The sequence below is a fragment of the Danio rerio genome, chromosome 6, assembly GCF_052040795.2.
Source record: "Danio rerio strain M-AB ecotype USA chromosome 6, GRCz13ab, whole genome shotgun sequence".
NCBI lineage: Eukaryota > Metazoa > Chordata > Actinopteri > Cypriniformes > Danionidae > Danio > Danio rerio.
This window is the reverse complement of record NC_141026.1, coordinates 30,967,038-30,981,202: the sequence shown is the minus strand read 5'-3', so window position 1 is coordinate 30,981,202 and position 14,165 is coordinate 30,967,038.

Below are 14,165 nucleotides of genomic sequence, written 5' to 3'. Positions count from 1 at the left end.
GAACATGGATGTTCACTCAAAGTCTGTTTACATTTCTTTCATATTCAGATACTTGATTTGGCCTTATGTTTATTAAAGTACTTCACAGAAATGTATTTCCAATGCAAATTGATAACACAAAAAGGCAGTTTAGAAGTTTTTAACAAATACAGGTTATATTTTACTATGAAAACAAAATGTATAGAAAAAACGAGAGAAATAATGTATTGAAGAATTGATGTACACTCTGCAATATAAACAACTATTAAAAATTCATTAGTTCTATTATTTATTTATTAAGTTGAGTTAAGTGTTGAAAAGAGAATTAAGTAACCCGTACACATGCATAAACTCCTTTACTTGAGAAATATTAATTATGATCCTCTGCATATTGTGCCACAAAGTATTGTGCACAGTATTAAACACACTGCTTTAGGGATTACAATGTGTATAAACCTAAATGACGTGCAACTGGGCAGACAGTTTAACGTGTGTGTGTGTTTATGTGTGTGTAAGAGGGAAAGAGAGAGAGAGAGAGAAAAAGAGACAGAGAGACAGAGAGTTTGAAGCATCTTTGCACAGTGCAATTTCAAACATGGGGTGGGAGAAAAGTTGGACAAGTTTGATCTGAATAATTTATCACGTCTGTGTTTCCATGCGCTTTGTTCTCTATCCAAAGGATATGCATTTTAAGCTTTAATACCATTTATGGCTGAAGTTATTATGCGTGATCAAATAATTCTCAGTCCAGGGATTTTCAAAGAAGGCTTCTTGTTTTAGTACTCTCAGCTGTCAGAACTTATGCAAGCCACATGGGCATGCTATCTTTTAGCTCCTTATCCCTTCCTCATTTTAAAATTACAAATATATAACTGTGTCCTGGGTGTTTAAAAACTTAGCTCTTCATAAGAAAGGCCTAAATTATTCATAGCGTTAAACATTTATTTTGTTAGAATTTCACATTATCAAAGCGAACATTCCTCCAACAATAAATGCATGCATCCGAACGCGCTAGAGTGCTGCGGCCTAAAATAATCTCGCTCTGTGATTTATTTAAGGTTATTAGATAAAGGGTCTCCAGGAACCTGGCCTAGATTTAATCACACACTTTGTTCATGAATTACATGCATATTGAAAGGCACTGTAATTTTAAAAAGACTGAATTAACCAAGAGCAATCAAATGAATAGTAATGTTTGGAAAAACAGGACGGTGGTACAGTGAGCAATAACTAATATGTCTGTTCAGAGCTGGAGAGGCTTTACGATCACATTTCTTATACACAAACACATAAGTATCTAGAAACTTAAGTTAATTGCACTTCATGGAAAGGATAAATATTTCAGCAGCTACCAGCATCCTCACATGGGCGTCGTGAACCTCATCAGCGAGTGACTGACTTCATCTAAATCAAGCGCGCATGCCATTGCTAAATTATTCACGTATTTATCTCTGCTCATTCAATATTCATACGCTTAATAAATGTGGATTTTCGTGCGGGGGTGGGAAGTCTATCAAACGCTAAATACATTGAACTTGCTCGGCTGTCTTTAAAGGTTAAAAGGTCATGAAGTGAAGGATCTCTTCAAACTTATGAAGACTCTATTAGCTTTAGAGGGGGCTGGACCGGGGGCCCCTGGTGCTTTGGTGGGTAAAGTCAGTGGATTTAGCGGGATCTGAGGGGTGGTTTGAGGTGCATATAAAACAGGCAGCGTCCAAGACCGGCTTACCAGTTAAGGTTACACAAAGACCAAGCTGATCCAGGAAGAGAACGTAAAACTGCTCACGAACTCCTACCATTGTACAAGGCTGGGATTTTTTTCCTGCTTCTGATTGCATTTCATCAAGCGAAATAAAGTAAATGGGTGAGAATATATTTTAACAGTGCAGCGCAGGCCGCTGCTGAAAGGGGATGATGTGATTAAGGATCAAAGGTAAGGACATAACTGAGTGACACGGGAAAGCGCATCGAGCTGCTTTGAAGGGCATAGGCATTCTTTTCTGAGCAGGAGGTCACGATAGAAGAGAAAGCTGTCAAACACATTTCACTGAATAAAAAGTAGTGACTAAGGATTAATGCCTTCACATAAATGATCTGCCATCCTTTGTTACACTACAAAGAAGCTAAACATGTGGATCTAGCCTTTTGGAGGGAATCATTGTAAAAATAACTAAAATGGCAAAGCAGATTTTTAATATTTTACCATAATATGGAAATTTGATCATTGATCAGTTGATCATGTTTTTTTTTATCTGTCACTTTATTATAAAACGAATAAGGACTTGGCTGTTTAAAAAAAAAGCAAAAGAGCTAAAAGTTGTCTGTACAAAAGTTCCACAAGATGATCTTGCTGGAATAACGAACAAACAAATAGTTTTCTGTTCTTGGCTGACAGTAGTGGCACCAGGTGTGGTCTCTGCTGCTGTAGCCCATCCACCTTATGGTTGGACATGATTTGCTTTAAGAGATGCTCTTCCACATACTTCAGTCGTAACAAGTGGTTGATTTAGGTTAGCCATTTCCCACCGGCATCAACAAGATTTTTGTGCCCACAGAACTGCCGCTCACTGGATATTTTCTCTTTTTTAGAACATTCTCTGTAAACCCTAGAGATGGTTGTGCGTGAAAATCCAAGAAGACCAGCAGTTTCTGAACTACCAGCCTGTCTGGCACCAACAACCATGCCATGATTTATGTCTATTAAATCACTTTTCTGCCCTTGATGCTCAGTTTGAACTGCAGCAGATGGTCTTGACCATGTGTACATGCTTAAATGAGTTGCTGCCATGTGATTGGCTAATTAGAAATTTGCGTTAACGAGAAGTTGGGTTGTGTACCTAATAAAATGATAATATGGTATTTGGTAATATGGTATATATAAGTCTGGGCTCAAGTTTGCTAATTGTAAAGCCAGAAAGCACAGTGTCGATAGCTAGGTTTTTAGTGGTAGAAGTGATTGTTAATAAAAATTTATGAATAGGAGCTTGTTTTGCAGTCTTATCAATGCAAAATATTTGAGCCTAAGTAATGATCGGAAATGTCCTCACTGAACTTCAAAAGTAACAACATTATTATCCCATGACAGTTTTAGGTCTCAGGTATGATTATGATTAATGACTAATTATGATAAAGTAGGTCCTGTATAATAAGATGTATATTAAAATCGACAACAAATAAAAATATCTGTCGCAAAAACTATTTTAGAGAAAAAAATATGCAAATTGTTTTGTAAATCTGTGTGTTGCTCTACTGTACACAGTAGCCAATATTCATTTCAATCGATACACACAGCACTAATATTTCAAAGACAGTATATTTGAAACTAGTCAAATAGTCAAAAATACAAACGCTTACGCATTGACCTCAAATTCTATTAAAGGGAACCTTAATTAGGTATATATACTATAATATACTATAATACTATAATATACTAGCCATTAAATTAACTAAATGACATTGTTATGCAAATGTAGATGTTAACACAGGACAGCAAATTGTTTTTATGAAAGGAAAACAAAAATATCTCATCATATCTCAAGCAATAATCCCTGGCACTTCTCTATTATTTTGTTTTAAAGTTTTGGGGAAAGAGTTTAAATTTACTGAGAAGCCATAAACTAGCTCCTGCTTTCATTGGACACTGACGTTAGAGTGTGCAGCCAGACTGAATTAAAGGAACATGAAGTAGTAAATCTTTATGAGGGGCACTCGCAGGGCTCATAATTGATTAATGGTTGTCAATGCAGAGCAGACAGCTTGAACTTCTAGCATAGCTGGTGAGAGCAAACACTTACGTGCTTATTACTCATGAGCAGCAAGAGAAAGAACTGATGAGGGAAATCCTATTGTTTTGTTGGTCTTGTGACAGGGCAGTGCAGTGGTTTGAGGGTATTATTATTATCATAATTATAATTATTATTAGTTTCAAGTATACAGTATATAATGCACAACACCTCCTTGAATCTGACAGAAATATCCTTAATATAGCCCAGACAAAATATGTGTAGACAGTTCTTGAGATGCATTCAGTAAATCTCCTTAGGTACCCCATGGGTAGCTCTAAGCTACGTGTTAAACTGCTTGTTTCAGTATGCAACATCTACTACGATGTGAAATATGAAAAGTTTAACAAGACTTTGACAAACAATTCAGTGAAACAAACTAACACTTAAAAAAAAACTTTTAGAAATTTTAAAAAGGTATACTTTATACAAAATAATAATAACAATATTAACAAAAATGATAATAATAATAATAATAATAATAATAAAATAATATTAACAATAATTACTGTTGACAGCAACAGATGATTGGTTTGAGTGCTGGCTTGGCCAGTTGGCCTTTCTGTGTGGAGTTTGCATGGTCTCCTCGTGTTTGCGTAGGTTTCCTTTGGGTGCTCCAGTTTCCCGCAAAGACATGCAGTATGCGTGAACTGAACAAACTAAATTGGTCGTAGTGTATGAGTGTTTGTGAATGAGTCTGTATGGGTGTTTCCCATCACTGGGTGGGCTGGAAGGGCATCTGCTGCGTAAAAACATTTGCTGGAATAGTTGGCTGTTTATTCCGCTGTAGCGACCTCTGAAATAGAGACTTAGCCGAGGGAAAATGAATGAATGATTGAATAATCTGTTGTTATTTTATCACCCTTGTATTATTGTGATAATGCTAATAATAAAAATAACCGTGTTATCCAAAACCGCACAAAAGACAGATAGATTAATGTAAAGGAAGACCAGTATTTACAGTGAGTTAGCTTAACTCAAATCAACATTTTGTCATAATTTACTGTTATGAGTACAGTATGTTATTCCTAACCAGTATGAGTTACTTTCTTTCTTGTAAAACAGATTAACATCTGAAATGTTGGTAATCAAACATACATGACAAGATTAGTTGGATAGTAATGTTCATTCTAAAATCTTACTCATCCATCACAAAACAAGAATAAAAATGGCATTATCTGACCCAGTGGTGACTACCATAACAGACAAACATATTGCATAGTCTGAATTATTTCAGTTGCTTTGTTTACTGTATTAACTGATTCACAATTTTAAAATACTAATAATAAAAAAATACTGCAGGAGTATAGAATAGGACTGGATTTATTATGGATTTTTTTGTGCTTTTTGAAGTTTTAAAGTTGCTACGAAGGCTGCAAGGTGGCACAGTGGGTAGCATGATCGCTTCACAGCAAGAAGATTGCTGGTTCGAGCCTCAGCTGGGTCCGTTGACATTTCTGTGTGGAGTAGTGTATGTGTGTAAATGAGTGTGTTTGGATGTTTCCCAGTGATGGGGTGCAGCTAGAATGGCATCCGCTGCACAAAACATGTGCTGGATAAGTTGGCGGTTTATTCTGCTGTGGCGACCCCAGATAAATAAAGGGACCAAGCTGAAAAGAAAATGAATGAATGAAAGTCGCCATAAAACAAAAGTTATGATTGCTTTGTTTTCTTGACATACATTTACTTGAAATGGTCCTGAAATAAGAAATGATGTAAGGTGGTGCATGATTTTGTCATTTGGGAACCGATTGGATCACTGGAAGATGAATGTTGCTAATGTAGGAAAATTGACAAATGGTTGAAGGCAAAGCAGAAATAAGGCCCTGGCCAAAAGGTGGGTTCATGTGGGTTTCCTCTGGGTGCTCCGGTTTCCCCCAACAGTCCAAAGACCTGTGGTATAGGTGAATTGAATAGTTGGCCGTAGAGTATGTGTGTGAATGTAAGAGTGTGTGGGAGTGTTGGGTTGTGGCTGGAAGGGCATCTGCCGTGTAAAACATATGCTGGATAAGTTGTTGGTTGATTCTGCTGTGGTGATCCGGGATTAATAAAGGGACTAAACCAAAAAGAAAATGAATAAATGAACTATATATACATAAAAGATTAAGAAGATTACATTTTGATTTCATTTCTGACTTTAAAAGCATTCATTCATTTTCTTGTCGGCTTAGTCTCTTTATAAATCCGGGGTCGCCACAGCGGAATGAACCTATCTATCTTATCTAACCTAACTTATCCAGCAAGTTTTTTCGCAGCGGATGCCCTTCCAGCCGCAACCCATCTCTGGGAAAGACTTTAAAGCTTAAAAGTTCTTATGCACCTTCATTATTCAAAGTAAAATCAGGAATGAAACAACTTGAGGATAAGTAAATGATGACAAATAATAAAGATTGATTTTTTTGAGGGGTACTTGTGCTTTATGTTAAACAACACTGACATTCATAACCTTTTTGTAGATTTCAGTGATGCAGACACATGCAAACCTCATGACCTTGCATTACCAACCACCAGTCCAGTCCACATATGATAAAGATAAGCACAGCGCTCAGCACAACTGGGGGTTTAATTACCTAGCGTAATCTCATTATTTTGTTTTCTAAACAGACTACTGAACAGCCTGCTAGCTGTGCACAGCTAATTGCCATTTCTCGAGGACAGAGTCACTGAGAGGAAAATCAAAGCCAACAGCAGAGGGTAAATTAGGCCCACAACAGAACTGAAATATCAACCTGCAGGCAGAAAATCAGCATTTCTGCCACATCGCTGACCTTTTTCTCATGTCTTACTGCAGATTGGCTATCAAAACAAAATGAAATCAAAAAAGTCTGGCTATTTTTGGAGGTTATAAACATAGTACATTGTATACAGTAAGCTTAAAAGCACTCATTTCTAACTGCACAGTAGAGTCCTTTTCATAGTGTCACGTGGTGTAAATAACGCATTGATTTAAAAACACAAAATTAAGTGATGTAGTCTGAACAGGGCAGTAATCTGCTGATGTTTAAAGTCAGGAAGTGTGAACTAGGCTTTAGGAGACTGGTGGCTGAAAAGTAGGTCAATCAGAAACATTACTAACACCCGTGTCTTTGCAGTGATTGGGACAAAGAGACGTCATTCAAAGCCAAAGGAAGACACAGGGAAAAGAGAGAAAAACATTACTTTTGTTTAAGAGAAATTAAGTATATTGTGTTAATTGTTCACATGAATGGCTGAGCCTACCTTCTTCCTCATCCCAAACACCCGAACATCATTACACCATTGTTCAGTCATCTCTGCTTCAGAAGTAACCCAGCGTCAGATAAAGCAGAGACCCACAGTCACAAAAAACAAAGTTAAGACTGAACCAAGATGGTTGCAAAGGTAATTTGATGTAGTTTTTGTAAAGATTATTCAGCCTTTCTGCAATCACGAATGAGCCTCAAACAACCATTGAAAAAACTGCTGTGCACACTTTTACACACACGTTTAACATGTTGTGAAGTGTTTGCACACATCTATTCATGGCATATGTGACAGGATGCCCACTATACAAATATATGCTGCTGTATTGTAATCTTATTAGCTACTGTACAAATTAATCATGATTTAACCTCCAACAAACGGAGACATCTGTTCTGTGATTTAAGCATCCTTGTTTATAGTTGTGTACTGACACTTTGCAGCTGTAGTAATTTGAGTGGTTATGAATTACATAGCAATTTGAGTCTCTTTTCTTTATTAAAAACATTAAAATGTTTTGTTTCACAGATAGTTGGAATAGATTTTTTTAAATTCAGTTTCTTTGCAAATGTTGCCTGTTGAATGCTGGTTTAATTTGTGTATATAATAAAAAAGACTTGTTGCATTTATACCACTCTAATATGGCTATTTACATATTATTCCTACACACATTTCTGTGCACACCTTCCAAACCTTGATATTGCATGATGGGTACACTTTAAGGGCTTACAGTAGGTACAGTTGCCTTGAACTATGCTGAAATGTGATTGTTCCCCCTCCATGACAGCCTGCACTAACACTGCCTTCCGAACACTGGCTGCCTTCAGAGTGGAGATTGCTTCAGTTATATTGTTAAAGTTGTTTGAGATGTAGTGACATGCAGTCAAATATTTTGCCAAACAGATCCACAACTTTTGATGCTCATAAGTCATCATGCTGCTTGTATTAGGGGGGTTGCTGAAGAGAAACATGCCTGGGCATGGTTCGGATAGCATACAATAGTGTGAGTGCACCCTAACTGGACCATAATCTCTACTGAAAATATAGGTACTGCAGGAATTGCCAATAATTTCCAAAATGTAAAATATTTATGGTGTGTTGGATCTTTTTCTTCATAACATTCTTACCACTAATTGTGCTTTATAAACCATCATTTAAGCTTACAAGTACTGGTAAATCAGTCAAATAATCAATCTATAACAATCCGCAAAAATTACTGTAACGACTTTACAGGTAAACTCAAAAAAGCACTGTTCACACTGAAAGGGACATTGTAGAATTTTTTCTGGAAAAGATCATTCACACATCCACAAAATAAAGATAAATTCTGACATCATTGACCAGAAATTACCTATAAACGACTGCGCTTGTATTTGTTAACAAGGGGTCGGGCTTTTGTTGATGGTTTCACTTTTATTTAAAACTTTAGCATTCATAAAGCTGCTTTGTCCCATAGACATCCAAAGGCAGAAGTACAAACCACAGCTAAATGTTTACACATTTGACTATGTTACAAATTCTGTGGATGGATAAGTATTGTGAACTTTGATGTAAACATATGGATGAACACTTTCGCATGTCCAGATGTACATAATATGTGTGTGTGCTGGTGCTCATTGGAGCACTTCTTCACATGCACATGCGTCAAGCAACTAAGACAGAGCTTGAAAGTAAACTAGCAACGTTTTATCAAAAGTTTTTTATCAATCGTTTTTTCCACAGTTGGCATTCAGAAGGAACATGGAAACGTTATCTCGCTAACATCTAGCAGCTAAATGTGTTTGGGAAAAATATTCAAAAGCTTTAATGAACAACACGGATGTAAATGCATCTGATTGTTTTGATTGGCTGGCGTAGACGTTTCACGTCAGCACGATCTAATTGTGAACACGCTCAATCAATCAATCAATCAATCAATCAATCAATCAATCAATCAATCAATCAATCAATCAATCAATCAATCAATCAATCAATCAATCAATCAATCAATAAATCAACCAATCAATCAATCAATCAAATAAAAAAATCTCAGATAGTACAGATACTTGAAAAAGTAATAACATTTACTGTATAACATGTATTAAATTTATTGTTTATCAAGTAAGTTGTTTGTTGCGAACTTACAGTGTTGTCAACGGCATAGGAATTCCACAGTTACACAAGACTGAATAAGGCTACATACGTCTTACTGACGACTTTATCAAAAGCATAAAGCATTTTAACAACCTCTGAGATCCCAGTTGGTCTGCTTATAAAGGTTTATTTGTTAGTAAAAAAAATGTTTCTTCTGAAAAAAAAAAATGAATGAAGTTTTTACCTTCCACAGTCAAACTGCTGTACTGTATTAAAGGGAGAAGAATGATGAATCAAAACATGTTTCCTCTAGATATTTGATCTGTCATTATTCTCTAAAATGCCTGGCCTCTTTAACATTTTGCAGGCCAAGAACATTGTGTTACCGTAAACAACAATATGTTATGTAGCTCACAGATGGGAGACAAATATGTTGCAACTGTTTATGGGTTCGTTTATATTTGTATAAACATTTGTCTAAATTGGGACAAAATGATTTGAAACAGAATTCCAACACTTTAGTATTGCCTGTTTGTCAGTACATTCCATTTTCAGTAGAGCTATGCTCTAGTCCAGTTTTTCGTGTGTGTGTGTGTGTGTGTGTGTGTGTGTGTGTGTGTGTGTGTGTGTGTGTGTGTGTGTGTGTAGTATTATGCAAGCACTGACTTCATTTAGTTTGGGTCTTCACTGCATGTTTATTACAAATATGCATAAGGGTTCCCTCTAGTCACTAGTGGTGACATATTTGCCTAAAGAGACATTGTTCTCTAGACAAGCATGTCTCCATCTCATTATGCTTTAGTAAATCACTAAAGAAAATGCACCCAAATGTGTCTGATATACAGTGGAGATGAAAATTAGAGAACAATTTATATAGTATAAACTAGATCTAACTAAAATATACCATAGAACAGCAATGATAGTAGCACAAAGTTAACACAGCTATAAATTCTGATCCTTACAAAAGTCAAGAATTAGCAGGAAGTGCACAGGCTCCAGGGAAGGAACCACATGTTGCCAAAGAAGCTTCTTATAAACGTTTGCATTCACTCTGCATGTATCTGTAGAAGAGGGCAAACTCCTGCTGCAGAACACCAAACCATGGCACTTCATCCTCCAAATTCACTGACTCATTAGGTTCAGTCTTTCCCCAGTTTGGCCATGAGTATAATGTTTCCCATCAGAGCCAAATAAATGAAACTTACTTTCATCATTAAAGTAAACTTTGAATCTGTTCCCTGTTCACGCAACATGCTCCTCAGCAAAGTTTGGTCTCGTGAATCATTCTGCTAATGAAGGTTTGGTCACTGTCAGGCCTTCAGTGTAAAATCATGTCTTTACACTATTCGGAGCTGAACTGGTGATCGGATCTAGCATCCACTAGTGCATTTGTCTTTCCAGGACGACCAGCATTTTTAGGGGACTAAAATGTGCAATTAACATTGTATAGATACATTTGCCAAAAATCACACAACTGAAATGGCAAACTTCTCTTACTTTGACTGAAATGGTTCTTTTGGTCTTCATCTGGAAAACATGCCGACAGTGGGTTTTAGACTTTTTAGAGTGACTCTCCATCTTGCAGTCAGTGAAAGCAATAAAACCAGAAGAGGACAGCAGTGTGTGTTTTGATATGTTTTATTTGTTGTTAGCAGCATGTTTAGTGTTGACCTTGTTCTTTAATCTTGTTTGTTACATGCCATGTTGGGGTGTTTCAGCTGTATGTAAATGTAAATAGCAAGGCATGTCTATTCTGCTAGTTAGTCCATTCTGTTAGTCTGGCTAGTTAAACAGGGTTTGACAGACAATTAATGAAATTATAACCAGGCAATAGATGAACTTCAAAATAACCTCAATAACTTCATAACTTCGAACCCTCTTATGGCCCCTCACCAGCAATATGCTAATGAATTAATGAATTTTACAGTTTTTTTCAAGTCGCTTTGGTGCATTTCTCACAACACTTTTTACATTTACGCAACAGTTAATGCATTTCTCAAAAAAATAAGTACAAACTGCAAAACCTACAGTTGTTGATAACCTGCAAAAGTGTGTCGCTTGCTCAAAATAGATAGCTCATTCCTCAAAAGCAAGTATTGATGTCAATGAAAGTGTCAGTGTCATCAAGATGAAAAGTCCTGACACCATTGTTTATGAACAAGATAGTCAAATGGCTTTCTCATGTTTTCATTATGACCGTTTACTCTGTACATTTTTTCCAATGCAAAGTCAGATTTTGGTGACACTTCCTGAAAATGCTCAAGATAGCACTATTACAGTTTTTCTCAGTCGCTTTGGTGCATTTCTCACAACACTATTTACATTTGCACAACAGTTAATGCATTTCTCAAAACAATTAGTCATTTGTGCACATAATAGTAGCAGTTTCTCACACAATGCTTTTGGACATGCATTAATTGCTTTCATACTTCTCTCTGCTGTTTTATAATATTATCATTTGCTTATGTCGTGCCAGTCAAAATTAACTAAACTTGTGAATGCTGAATAGTCATTTCATGTAAAACTAATAGTCCTCATTTCAATACTTGAGTCATTACATACAAAAATGTTGAACTAGTTGTCAAAACCCGTCAAACTAATTTTATGTTGTACTGTAGGTTCAGTTGCAATATGTACTGCAATATTGTTTACAGTAGTGCACAGCTCTACCCAAAGGAAGTTTATGTTTGTTGTAAATAAGGGTGTGTTTATTCTTTTGCACATTGCTGTGAATAAATTAAAATTGCAAAGAGCAAATGCAGTAAAAATGTGAAACATACATATTTAGTGTCTTTTACTCAGTTACCTCACTAAATGCAGTGATGTCTAATGTTACTGTAGTTTTCAAATGGCGGTGCAAATAGCATATAGTGCTGTCTTCAGCATTTTCAGGAAGTGCCACCAAAATCGCTCTGGTTACTAAAGTAAACCCCCGTTCCACGCGGAGGGGAACAGAAATGCTATAGAGGAATTAATACCCTAATGGGAATTTCTTTCAGAAAGCCAATTGTCTGAAAGAGTATGTAAACGGGCAAATGAAATGCCAACGAATTGGCAGTGTCAGCTTGCGCGCCTGATGGTTGTTGCAATCAAAGCACAGCGAAAGCAAGATGAGGCATCCCTTTTAAGCTGAAGACACTGATACTTACAGCTAACGGACAGTCATTATGCTAATGCAATATAGCATTTCCGTTCCCCTCCTCGGGGAACGAGGGTTACTTTAGTAACCAGAGCATTCCCGTTCGGATGGGGAACTTCAGTGCTATAGTAGAATTAATCCACTTATGGGAAATGTCTGGAAAACGCCATAATGACTGCACCTTACCTTCGCCTCCGATGAGAGGTTAGCCAGGCATCACCTGCATCATATAGGCGCGATATTCCAACGGGATCCCTGGCCCTTACTTATCCCAATTCTAAGAAGATTTACGGATTAAGATATATTTTTCGGGAGCCGCAAGCGTCTAGATCAGTGGTTCCCCTTCGGGGGGAACTTCAGCACTATAAGTGGATTTGATTTGTAAAATCCACGCATTGGGAGGTTCGGTTCAGAAGCTACTCGTCTGAAAGAGTATTGAACGGGCCAATTAAGAATGAATTGGCAGCGCAAGCCTGCGCAGGTGAGCGGCATAAGCAATCAACTGAGTATATAAGCTCACCTGGCGCCAGCAGACGCTATCCTTTTCGCTTCAGAGACTTTCTGATCGAGTCGATGAGGGTTCCTCCTGCTGTGACCAGCGATTCTGAGCGAACGAGAGCATTCTCCCGGTCCAGAGTGTGTACACGCAGTGGCAGACGGTCGAGCTGGGTTTCTCCCTTGCCTGGCGTTCTTTGGGTCCGGTCCTCCAGAGCGGTGCGTATAAAGTTGCAAACTTCACAGAAAGAGCAACACAGTCGTGCAGCACGTCCTTATCAGGACGGCGCTCCGACTGTGCGTTTCTGGATGCGGTGGTTTCCTGTCCTCGGATGATGGGCGCGGGCACTGCGTTACATGTCTGGGGGTCCAGCATGTTAATGCGCTGCTCGCGGGCAGTTCATGTCGTCATTGCGATGCCATGACTGTTGCGCAAGATCGCGGTTAGCCTTTGCAAAAGGGTGAACCACCCCAGTTGTCCCCTGCTCTGCAGCGGGCACTCGGGCAGATCTGAGGGTTTCAGCGAGAGATAATCCGTCGCCCACGGGCCCGCGGACCTCCCGCTCCTCTAAGCGCTCCATCCAAGCTTCGGGCGGGGGAAGCGATCCGTCTAACAGATGGTAGCCCTTACGCCCGATGACACCGGAGACCAGATGTCCACCGCGGCATCGGAGGGTGGGCTTTCATTGTCCGATGATGATCCAGACCCGCTCGCCCCCTTCGGGCTGGTGAGCGCTGTCACTACGGATCCTGAAACGGACATGTTAGCCGTGCTTTCCCGGGCTGCTTCGGCCGTGGGTTGGAGATGGTTTATCCCCCAGCTCCGCGGCCGGACCGACTAGAGGGGCGTTCCCTTCTTCCCGGAGGTGCACAGTAGGCTCACGCGGTCTTGTAAAGCACTTTTTTCTGCTCGCGCTGCGTGTTCCTCTACCCTAACCACTCTTGACGGTGAAACAGCCAGGGGGTATGTGGCGATTCCTCAGGTTGAGTGCGCGATGGCGGTAAATCCGCGCGGCGCCTCATCTTGGCGGGGTCCGCCTCGTCTCCCATCCAAAGCCTGTAAGTTATCTACCTCCCTCGGAGCTAGAGCTTACATAGCTGCGGGCCAGGCTGCTTCCGCCTTGCATGCGATAGCCACCTACCAGCGCTACCAAGCGCAGGCGCTGGCCGAGCTGCACGAGGGTGGGTCCAACCCAGGCTTACGAGCTTCGCACCGCCGCCGACTTAGCTCTTCGGACTACTGAGTCCGCTGCGTGTGCGTTGGGGAGGACGATGTCCACATTAGTGGTCCAGGAGCGCCACCCCTGGCTGATATGCGCAAAGTCGACAAAGTCCGCTTTCTTGACTTCCCCATATCCCCAGCCAGGTTCGGCGACACTGTCTGTGAATTCACCCAGGAATTCAAGGCGGTGAGAGAGCAGTTGGTGGGTGATGTCTTATCGGCGGTCCGTAGCCCGCTCCGCCCGCCGTGCCATTCA